This window comes from Siniperca chuatsi, linkage group LG20 (genome assembly GCF_020085105.1).
Source record: "Siniperca chuatsi isolate FFG_IHB_CAS linkage group LG20, ASM2008510v1, whole genome shotgun sequence".
Lineage (NCBI taxonomy): Eukaryota > Metazoa > Chordata > Actinopteri > Centrarchiformes > Sinipercidae > Siniperca > Siniperca chuatsi.
The window spans coordinates 9500718-9513031 of record NC_058061.1 but is presented as its reverse complement, the minus strand read 5'-3'; the positions used below and the strand labels follow the sequence as shown (position 1 = coordinate 9513031).

The 12314-nt window shown below is 36.4% G+C and overlaps 1 protein-coding gene across 1 annotated transcript in view; it reads left to right on the top strand.

Moving 5' to 3' along the window:
• LOC122867349 (cadherin-related family member 1) overlaps window positions 1–12314 on the top strand; it is a 102611-nt gene that overhangs the window by 52174 nt on the left and 38123 nt on the right. The window contains exon 5 of the mRNA XM_044178032.1: window positions 1290–1384. The gene's annotated coding sequence lies outside the window, so the exon portion shown is untranslated. The remainder of the gene's footprint in view (window positions 1–1289; window positions 1385–12314) is intronic.

Here is a 12314-nt window from a genome sequence, read left to right as displayed (position 1 = left end):
AATGCCTGGCGCACTAACAGCATGGGCAGTAGCAAGACTATCAAGACTCAGGAGAAAATACACTATTCAAAACAGAATCAATGGTTCTGAAGGATGGTGCGTGTGTTTGTGTGCGTGCATGCATGTGTTTGTGTTTAGCTCTCTCTGTATATGCTGTATGTGTGCATATCTGTTTGTCCTCTAAAGCACTGACTGTAAACTTACCATAAGTCACTCTAGACGCAGTAATAGTTTCAGCAAAATCCATGCAGTGGAAATGTAAATATTTTTCCTAACGCAAAGACAATGTAGAGGCATTAAGTGTCAAAAAGTATTCCTGTCGGAAAGAATAAATGTGTACTGCCGCCCACAAGTTTAGTGGTTTAGTCCGCCATAACAAAAGTAGAACATTTTGACAGGACACCAAAAACAGCATAATATATATCTATATTTTTTTTAACATTTAATTTATTCATTTATTATTCAGTTGTACTTTGTATCTCCGAGCTCTATGCCAAACATCTATTGATAGTCTAAATGCTGAGCCATTCGAACACTGCCAGGAATAAAATTCTGGTGAGGACATTTTACTTGACTCCTTTGATTTTATTTCTTGTTCATAGCCCAAAAATAGTCAATAGACAGTGTTCAATAGACAAAAAAGTTGACTTTCAACTTTCAGTTGTAGAATGTAAACCACTTCAGACCACTAAATTCCTGAATGTCCAGGAAGAAATACCAAGGACAGAACCTGATCTTGTGTCGTCAGGGCTCGGTATCATTTAACATTTTCAATACAATTGCCAAATACAATGCTATAGTTTCTGTAGCGAATATAAACACATTTTTTTAAACAAAACACATTTTTTTCTTTTAGAAAAGTAAGTTCTCAATACTTTTGTGTTGTAGCAGCTGCACAACCACGTTTTCTAAATAAAATGAGCAAAATTAAAATTTCACTCAGGAAATATCTGATCAAAGAAAAAGTAAGCAAAACGAAGACTCGAAGACAAAGCATTTGATACCAACTTTCAGCACTTGACATTTTTCGTCTCCAGTTATCGATACCCGGTGCTATTGACACATTTGGTCTGTACTCAAAAACCCTTAACAAGGTAGACCTACATGTACGTCCCTGGCAGGCTGAGAGATGAGAGTTTCTGCTGGGACAGAGGTCTGTTTTGGGACAGTTTGAAGGGGCTGATCCCCTGTTCAGCTTAGATTCTCTTCTTCTCATCTGTTGGCTGATCTTTCTTTCTCTCTCTCTCTCTCTCTCTCTCTCTCTCTCTCTCCTTGAAACTACTTTTCAGCCCTATAGAGGCCTACACCAGCCATCTCATTCATTACATGCACCATGCGTCCTGTCAGACGTACAGGCGGGCAGGACACTTTCAGACAAAAAGGGGTAAGCTCATTTAAAGTACAAAGATTTTATAGGTCTACTTGAAGTATTACCAACTCTGTACTTATCCAAATAGTAGCAACATTATTGGCTTTGTATGAAAAATTGGATCAAATGTCTAATTACCGTACATGTAAAGTACTTTACAGTGACTTTAAAGTCGACGTTGAACTGTTTTGGGATTAATGTGATTGTAAATGGAAAACAAAATCAAACATGCGGTTAGGTTGAAGAAAAAGCAGGTCTGAAACATCAAATGTCCCATATATCTTTTAGAAATGGGATTTATAATCCAGCACACAACAGGGCTGCTATGATGTGCAGTCAATATATGGGTGGCACTCCCCATAAAGGCCTCAGCCTTCTTCCTGTGTTTGATTTATTGTCACAGCACATCAGCTCAGACGGCCTCATGAAACCTTTGTCAGTCCACTAATGACACTGTTTTTGTTATTTGAATCATTTTTGTCTCTTTTGCCCATTTACCATCCTTTAACTGTTATGCTCTATATTCCTGCACCAAAAGAGTCACAGTTTCTACTTCAATATACAGCAATATAATATTTTTTAAACTGAGGGTCGTAGTTTAAGAGCCATAGCTATGTATTCAAAAAAAGTGCATCAGTGGTATCTTTGCTTTTATCATGTAGTGAGTTCTTCTGAGGGAGGTCTTGGCTCTCTGACTAGAAAGGAATTACTGAAGAATTAATTAGTGTTTTTTTGATGCCAATGAGCAATGACATCTTAGAAACTGTACATTAAGTTCAGTGTATGAGATGAAACTGTTGTGACATACTGCTGGATATAATTTAGCCAATAATCTTGAATAGATGGACAGTAATATTTGTATTTTAACAATTATCCAATGATTGTAGATCACATTGAAGGGTGTGGTTTTACTTTACTTACAGTCGTATTTTACGTAGACACATCCTACATATTCTTGTCTTCAACATCTGGTCTTTGTACTTTTAAATGATGATGTTTTGTTACGATATAATATGTTTGTCCGGTCAAAATAATTAGTGAAGTTTTGCTTTCCGCTTGTCAAAATTAGTGGATTCAAGGTTAACATGGGTTAATATGTTATAATATAATGTAATAATTATTCATTTTTTAATTTTATGAAATCTTTGCAATTATTTATTTTCATTATTTACTTTGTGACTTTTTACAATATGTATTCTTTTATTTTTTGTGACAGAAATGTCCAGAAGTGGCTCCTGTATGAAACCGTTCATTGCCAAAATCCTCTTGTAATTTGAGCTTAATGTTGCTCCATACGAATTAAGTGCAAGTTAATGATTAAGCTATGAATGTATCAGACACTTGGTATGGGAAAGTTTTAGGGAGGAACAGCTTTGGGCCGGCTCAGCAATCATTAAAACGTGCTGACAGCGATGGGAGAACAAGTTTCCACTTTGATCCGATGACAGACCTGAGCTCAGCCTAACGTCATCCCCCCTGCTCTGCCTCTGCTCTCTCACTTTTATTAACTCTGAGGTTCAGACAAGAACGCCTTCCACTCAAAATGTGGCGAATACACACTTACAATACTCATATGAAAGGAATTATGGCATATAAGGAGCATAATCCACCAAGAGTCCAATAAGTGTTGTGTTGTTTTGCTTCCCATACAGATTTGTTTGTGTCATAGATAAGCAAAATAGAAAGTCAAAATCTTAAGATTTGATTGTTTTTCTCTATCTCTCTTAATTTGAATAGTCTCACTATCCAGTATGATGCTTTTATTTAATATCTGACATCTAACAATCACGCTCATTAATGTCTATCTGTGCAATGAATGCCAACAGACCGATTATCTTGGCAATCTGACAGTGATCTCCTCTTATGTTCTTATATATCAGGTTTGTATAAATAAATCAAACTGATTTATTAATGAGATTCTGAGTACAAACATATAGTTCTGAATATTTGCATTAAAGAATTTTTTGCCATTAGTTACGACTACATCTGTGAGGAATATGACAAAGACAGACAGAGACAGAATAAGAAAGAAAAGAAGTTTCTATGAAATCTTTACCTGTTTATTTGTAAGAGCAAACTTTATTGTTTCTTTTGGGAGAATTTATCAGCAGCCTAAATCGTGTCCTGACTTGAGCCTCAGCAGTAGGTGACAGTGGTGTAAGTCAGCCGTAAACAGCTGCACCAGTGTAGAAATGAAGGTCTTCTGCTGCCCCCCAGGGGTTTATAGGGGAGATCACAGGCAGTTCTGCAGCGGCAGCTCTCTCTTCTTCACACAGGACTCATTTGGGGAGATACAACTTAAATATATATTTATATGGTCATACTGAAGGAACATATCTCAGGACAGTAGGGTGGACATTGTGTGCTTTTATATGAATATCATGCTCAAAACAATGTAAAACTGGCTGCTAGTACTCAGTTGCAGTTTTTTTTTTTTTCAGTATCTGTGAAAATACATAGTATTTAATTACCCTGTGGTTGTTAGGGCTGCACAGTTAGTATGCAGATTTTCTGTTTACATGTTTTTATGTTTAAAATTTTATTTCTGTTACGTTACCATGAAAAATAATGCACGTAATGCAATAGTATAACATTGATTGTGTTTTCTTGCTCTGAAGCTGATTTTCAGAAGAGAGTCAGGAAAATAAACTAAATTGATATTTAAATGACAATTAGAACATCTGTTTAAAACCATAAAAACAATCATGGCCTATATTACTGAGTAAATATTTACTCCAGCTGCAGAAAACCAGGCCTTAACAGCAAACCATTCGTAAAGACGTCTTATTGAATCACAGTATGGAGCTTCAGTTCACTGTAAAAAGATGAAACGCTGAAGTGCATTAGGACGCAGAAATGCTCATAACATCTGTTTTCTTTGTGTTACAGAGAATATCGCTTTGTAGCAAGCAATATGTGCCACGAGTGACTGGTGGAATAATATTTGTGTTCCCCCCTCAAACAGACACACTGTCACAGAAGCACATGTCTACATTTTGTAGTTGCTCGAGGAAAATAATTGCCTTATCTGCAACTGTCAAAATGATGAATGCCCTGGAGAGCACCGAGAATTGACTGATGGAATTGGGGGAAAATCTAATCCCTGATCTGAACACTTTGTATAATACATTAACCCCTCTGGTACAATAGGCTGCACAGAAACAGATTTGTATAGACTTGTAGAAATAAATTCAACAGAGGCTAAAGGATCGATAAACATCAGGAGTTATAGCCTCGTCTGTACTGAGTCAAACAGAGCATCAGGACACATTAAGTGTATTGAGATGTATATAGGAGTTGAGTCAAAGAACAGATGCAAAAAAAAAAGATATAATACAAAAATATCTGCATTATCTGCCACATGTAAAACTATAATTGATATGGATAAATAGAGTAATTCATTAATCCCAAAGGGAAATTGTGCTGTTACAGCAATTGAAAAGCCAAATAATATACAACAACTAAAATAGAATAAAATAAAAAACAGAGTATTGAAGTAAAATAGGGTTGAACTGTAACATGTATTGAACATACACTACACGGATAGTGCCAAGATAAGTATAATGTTTCGAAGTTACTGTATTTGAATGTTTGGTTTTTGTTTTTAATTTTTCACCCACATGGGTCTGAGAAATAAACAGAATCACTGTTCAGGTCTTGATCTGTTTCATGTAGAATAAAGGGAAAATGAATAGACTGACTGACAGATCTAATCAATATTTCTTACAATTCTTTGCTAGCAGAATACATGTAGGGCTAGGCAATATGGTTAAAATGAATATCCCAATATGAAGATTTTTCCAATATACTGTGTATAAATATATATATATATATATAATCAGATGTGGTAAATGTATGTAAAATCACATGTAAAATAATCAAACGGATGTTTAATGCATTTATCGTGTTCCACTGTTTTGCCCTACATCTGACAAATCCCTTCGAACATTAAAAACAAAAACTTCAATAACTCAGTTTTATCACAATTTACTTGGAATTATTCATTTGGACAACAGATTATAACACAATGTGTTTATATCATCATGATAAAATTCCAATGAAAGTCAAGAAACACTCAAATAAAATTATCACCTTACCCCCAAAACATGCACTATACAAATTAGTATTGAAGGGAATTGTCACTAATATGCAAAGCAATGTTTTACAAAGGTGCTTGAATGCAATCTTATCTTTAGCTGAACATTTAAGTGACAATGGCAAAGAAATAATGGTTAGGTTAAGAATTCAGTGCTATAAATGAACACAGTGTGATATGCACAGGAGGAGGATGGGTCATTATCTTGTACTCTTCCTCTATTGGTCCAAAAGCAGCAGAGTGGAAATCTCACCCAGATATGAAGGGATATCTCTTCTGATTAAAATGATATTAACTTTTCATAACCTAATGTTCCAAAATGAAGTTTTCTAAAAACGAATAGCTAGCACCTACCTGTGAAAGAGTTCTCCCTCTTTTTTGTCACACTTGGGTGGAATACATTATCCCTAATATTAGGAGAGAACATACCTGTAACAGGTTAATGACCTCACACTTTACACACCATTTCACTTAGCGGGCCATAGCCAGGAAAAGCTAAACGCTTCACTCCCACTTCACTAAATTATGAATTAACCAAAAGGTGAGGCGATTAAAGATTCAACATTTTGCGGTTCGACCAATGGACAGTCTCCTCGTTGAGCTTGGGTTGGATGTCTTCAACTATTAGCTGAAAACTGTCTTGATATCCATTACGGAGAGCATAAATATTGGAAGAGGAGAACAAATAATCCAGAAATTACCAATCAAAGTGTTTGCAACCTCAGAGAGAAATTACTATCTGTAGTATAAATAAAATCAACAGCACAATCTTCATCTATATACATTAATGAATAAATAAAATATTGGAAAGCATTGAATCATGGAAATTTTAAATTATTTGTCATAGTGGAAATATTTCAACATCTGTCATTTTGATCATGTAACCCAAGACTATGTAACCCAAAAAAGATTTTTGAACCAATTATCAGTATTTTCTTAACACGTTACCTTGAAACATACAAAACTAGTTTTAAACACTGGCATTTTCAAACCACCCAAACGCCTACAGTGGTTGTGGCGCGTCAGACTTCTTCAGCCTTACCCGTTCTGTAACGAGCGCTGACAGGTCACATGGCACAAACTGTGATGTCTGAATAATTTGAACAAATGCTAAATCATTGCAAAGCAGCCAGAGAGATCAGCGACGTGAAAGTGAAGTGTTTGCACTTCCCCAAGGCTCAGTGGCATCTGTTCTACATGTGTGCGGTAACAACATCCATGTTTCACCAATTAATTGTGCTTGTATTAGGGTGAATATTTGACTTTGAAGCGCTAAAGCGTTAATTGGGGTCCCTTTCTGCAAAAAAATCTATGCGTCAATATTCCACAGCAAAATCTGAGTTATTTAAAATAAATTAAATGATCTATGCAGAATTCTTAGTTAATATCAATGATTTTAAACTTGTAGCAGTAGCCTACATTTCAGAATCTCAGTTTTCCATTTTTTGCCTTGTAAAAAATTTTTTGTCCTGAGCACAAATCAGCAGAATAAGACAGGCTGATGTCTCTCCTTAATTCTGTAAATTGGAGGGTTGTGAGTCCAATTACGGTCTGTTGGTTCAGCCTGAGGCCACCAGGGAGAGCTGTGCTTGTTTCTCAGAGTCACTGGAACTAACCACTCCAACAGCCTCAGCCCTTCCCATAAGAAAAGTTATCACTAATTACTGCTACACTGTTTTTTTATTGCCGTTGTTGATTTATAAGCACAATATTCTGTCTGAGTTTGAAAAGCAGATTTAAAAACAACTTATTTTCACATGAGGTTGTGAGCAAGTTTCATCATAAGGAGAGGATATATATTCTTTTTCTTCCTGCAATTATGATTACTGATGTATTTTCACAATTTGGGACTCACTCTTTTTTAACCTGGCAATGGAATTATGTACATGAAGCCTCTGCAGGATGTAAGGGTTGTTGGGGTCTGTTGCCTCTACTGGCCATTAACTGAGGATTAGTGCTGGTGGGGCACACATCCCTTTGAAGGGGTAATTCCTCACACTTCCTTGCTATAGAAAATCAGGAAGCAATCATAGAAGAAACCATGCAGATGGGCCAGACAGGGAAGCCCATGACCATTTTTTTCTTCAGTCACAATTAAGACTTGGAGTAGCCGCTGCCATTGTGAAAATGTAGCACATCAGAAAATTCAAAGGGACATCAGAATTAGCAGGAAATGCTCCCGTCATGCAATCGTGCTTAAAAATGAAAGCGGGGAAAGGTTAACAGTGAGATCAAATGTTTCTTTTTTGTAATAGTAAACAGTGTTTACAAGCTTGTGGAGTCACTGCAGCTCAGCACACTTCACTTCACAGTTCCTCATATATCTGTCAACACAATATATCCGAGCATCAGCAAGGCTGGAAGACTATAAAAGTTTTTGGAGGGGAGCTCAACATGATGTCACATAGAGAGGCTCAGAAAACGTATGAAAATATGTTGGTGTGAGTGATGACTGGGCATGAATCATTGTACAGCTGCTGGAAAAAAAAGAAAGTTAGTGCTGTATGTTGGAGCACACTGACCTCTACAGGGACAAAAGGTTACTAGACAAATATCTCCACTAGGAGTCTGGGGTTCTGCTGACATTAACTTTTCAAACAGAGGAAAGTCATCTGTGTGTTATACTTAAATTTTACAAAATTCTTCATAGTGATTCCCAAGTTAAAACACTTCTAAACATGTTTTGTGTGTACTGTACAGCAGTAGGTTTTTACATGTTTCTCTTTCGTTTCCTCTGGTGGTCTCTCTGGTAATTGTTAGCATGTCATCCAAGCCAACCATACAGTGTTGTATATAGCACTGGGGGTTTGTTCACTCTTTCAGAGCTGTTTCTGTATTTTTGTCCTCAAATCACTGACTTTGTAAAACCAGGGGCCACTTGGTTTTACTTGTAAAGCTAAATTGAAGGTTGGAGATTGCACTTGTATTTAAAGTTTGCACGTAAACTGAGAGTTTTAGTTTTAAGGGCTGCAGTTGTGCTGTGGGTCTTCTGTGCAAGTCAAAACACAAACGTATGAATTATCTCTTTTATGAGGTGTAATTCTGCCTTTACAGAGTTTGCTTTGGTTTCTCCCAGTGAGGAGACTATAAAGGCAGTCGCTTGGTCCATAATATGTATGTTTTATCTTTGTTTTGATCATGCCATTTTAAACATTTTAAGATTATGTCAAATCAGCTATAAAACAGATCTGATATCGATCAGTCTTTGTATTTTCTGGTGGTTTCTCAGCTGTATGCTCCTCAAAAACTAAAACGTAATGCCAATAAAGTAACTCTGAAACAAATGTAGCCAAGACTACCCTTTACAAAACTCCAAAACAAACAAGAGAAAGAACATTAAAATGTTTATTAGTTTTATTAGCTGTTTCATTTTGTAACTTGTTTGCATACAGAAACCAGTGTTCTTTTTCTATGCCCATACTTACTGTACATTTTATATTATATTTAATATAGGTCCTTTAATGTAATGTATAAACCCTATACTGTATTTATACTATGGCAATGGCTGCGCATGTAGATGCAGCAGGTGGTAACTCCTTCAAACTTGCTACATTTTTGTTTTAATTTTTATTTTTTTGGCTTTATTGCTGAAACATCATTGAATGATACCTGATTGGATTTGATTTAAAGGGCTAAGCCAAAATTGTTCAATACGACTGGATCAGGAGATTTTGACTATGGCAACGGCTCTGCTTGTAGATGCTGCGGCCTGTAGGTTAGCTCCTTCAAACTCCACTACATTTTAGTTTTTATCTGCTATCTTATTTTTTTCTGGCTTTATTGCTGAAACATGTATTACCTATTCATCGGAAAAGGTTTGGATTAAAGAGCAGCGGACCTTGAGACGATCCACTCAGCCAGATCAACCAGACCAAACACCACGGCGAGTGCTGTGTGATCGCTCCGGAAGGAGAGGAAGAGTTGGGATAGGAGTCAAGCTGGCCCAGTTTGGACTTAAGGTTGCTCCTGGCTAATGTCCAGTCTGGACTCAGGCTGGCCAAGCAACGGGAAATCTGAGACTGTTGTGCCCACATATTTGCAGGGTCCCGCTCCACCAACATCCCGGATCAAACACTCAACAGGCGGACTGTGCTCCGAGCTGAAGGAGCACAGGACTCCGGTGGGATGAAGGGAGGCGGACTCTGTGTTTACAATGATAGTGCTTGGTGCTCAAGCGCAGTCAAAGTAGATGGACACTGTTTCCAGATATCAAACATTTTATGTGAAGATAATAATCATATTATTATCTTCACATAAAATTGTTGCTGCTGTCTTGCATTCCCCCAGATGCAAATTCAAAAAATGCACTAAATTATTTCCTGGATATATACATGTATACACCCAGGAAATGACTGGGTATGTAAATAACTAGGATAAATATATTGTATGTGTGTAGCATGAATGGACTACTAACTTAATTTCGTTGAACAACCTTGTGTTGTATAATGCTAAATAAATTACCTTGTACCTCAAATTATTGCATTCATTACATGCCATAAGTATCTTAATTATCACTAGAACCTGCATGCAAGTTAATTAGATTGAAAGTCAAATTAAAATGAAAGTAGTTATTCAGTACAATAAATATAATTACAGGTAAAGTTACCTTACAGGTTAAAGGATAACTGTGAGAGACCATATTGAACTTGATGATAAAGATGCCAAATATACACAATGAATCCACACTTAATTTGGTCATTTGTGATGAAGTTTATACCCAACAAAATCTGTGCAGATTTTGTGTAGAAGAACAATGGTTTATAATTGCATCTCTATTTGGTCAGGGTTCAGGTTTTTTCTGAGGTACACTTTGATTATTCATATGCATTGTTTGGATTTGTTTGTCATGAGCATTTAACAACCATGAAAATAAAAACAAAACAAAATGTATGTCAGAGTTAGTGGCACAGCAGAATCCACACATCTGTAATAATGAAGCTCAGCCTCATTTGTAACAGGATAGAATTTGTTGCCGTGAAACTTAAAAGTGTTGTGTGACATGTTTAAAAAAAAGATGTCTGATTTTGTGAATTCAGAATTCAGAACAATAGTCCAAGATAACCTTATTACAGTATACCTATCTAACACTTAATTTCCCTGTTAATTAGAGGGCATAAACCATTTGTGGTCTGTTGGATCAGCACCTGTACAGATGTGAAACTATAACAACAGTGAAAATTTTAGGTCAGTAAATAATTGTGTGTTTCCATGGAAATCAAACATTGCTTCAGTCACTACAATCACATTATGTTATCTATCTTTTAGCCAAACATCAGCTATGTGACCCCGCTTGAAGGGCCCCCGGAGCCACAGTCACAGCTCCCTCCACTCCAAACTGCTGCCATCTGATTATCGGCCACTAGGTTACACGTCAGTCTGCCAGAGATTTGATTGGCAGCATCTGTGTGAGCAACTGGTCATTTACGAGCCATGTGAGAGGCCCATGTTGCTTGTGGATACTGACTGGCACTTTGGATTTTGTATTATACCATTTAACCACAAACTTCTTAATTTATTGTATGAATTACATATATTAATGTCACAGCAAATTCTATTACAATTTTAAACAAATAGAAGATTATTATTTGACAAATCTGACATGTGATCCTACTCTGTATAGTGCATTTCAAACTAATCTTGATTATGTAACACCCAGATAAAGATGACTCTATGTCAGTGCATTTACCTCCATGCATCAACTGCACCACATTCCCAAATGCTAAATACAAGAAACTAGTTGTTCAGCCCATGCCAAAAATTTAATTTGCTAAAGATAAAAGTCAAATGAATGTAATGTAAAATGTAGAGCACTGTGGTCAGGCTGTGTTGAAATAAATATGTATGATGCTAGCAGGTAGATGTATATTAAAATAATTGAAATTATTCTCTTTTTTTGTGGAACCCCAAATGAACCAATAACCTGGCAGTTCTTGAATCCAAAATGTGTATATTTCCTTAGCTGTTTATAGTACATACTGTAACACAAAACCATACTTTGTCAGTCATAAGAAGAGAAGCGCTTTCAGTCCAATCAGCTTGTGCTCATCTGTCATCAGGCATTAATGAATGGTCTTGGCCTTACCACCTGTTCTGCATATTCTAGTGCCACACAGATGTTTGTGTATCTGCAGGGGATGTTGCTCTGAGGCGAGCGGTAGTTTGCCCTGCCTGAGTAATAATAATAATACAAGTCTTCTCTGTTCCTTGTCTAAAAGTATGCACACCTGAATCTGTCCTCGCCAGGACACACAGGTGCACAGTGACAAAAAACAGTTTTTTACTATACTGCCCTACAAAGGCAGAGGGCAGTAACTTTGGAAGCAATGAAGTTGAGGGAAAAGAGTTTAAAGTTTTCAGGCTGGCTGGCAAACTGCATAACAGATAAAAGGTTGTAATGCTTTTATTTTATGCCTTTTTAGGTTGATTATTTTAACCAAAACATCATTGCCATAAGACCTAGATAATACCTAAAACAATGTAGTTTGTCTTTGGATAGTCTTCACGAAATGCTCAGTGAAACTGCAGTATCTACAAACAAAATGTGTTCTTTCAGCTTTCTTGTCCATTTAAAATCATTTAGAAAAATAAACTTTATTGTGATTATATATTATTATTACAGCTTGTAGGAATGTATGTATCTGTTTTGCTTAGTGTCGGTCGCTCAACTATTGATATTCATATTGAAATTAATATAGTAAATTAAACATTTTTTATATGGTAAAACAGTTGTCAAAACATCAGAATCAGGTCTAAACGCAACTCTTTGCCTTTATAGAGCAGTATGGTAGCAGAAAGATATAGAACACCTTTCTCTGAAGGATTCTCAGGATGCATCTTTGTCTCTGAATT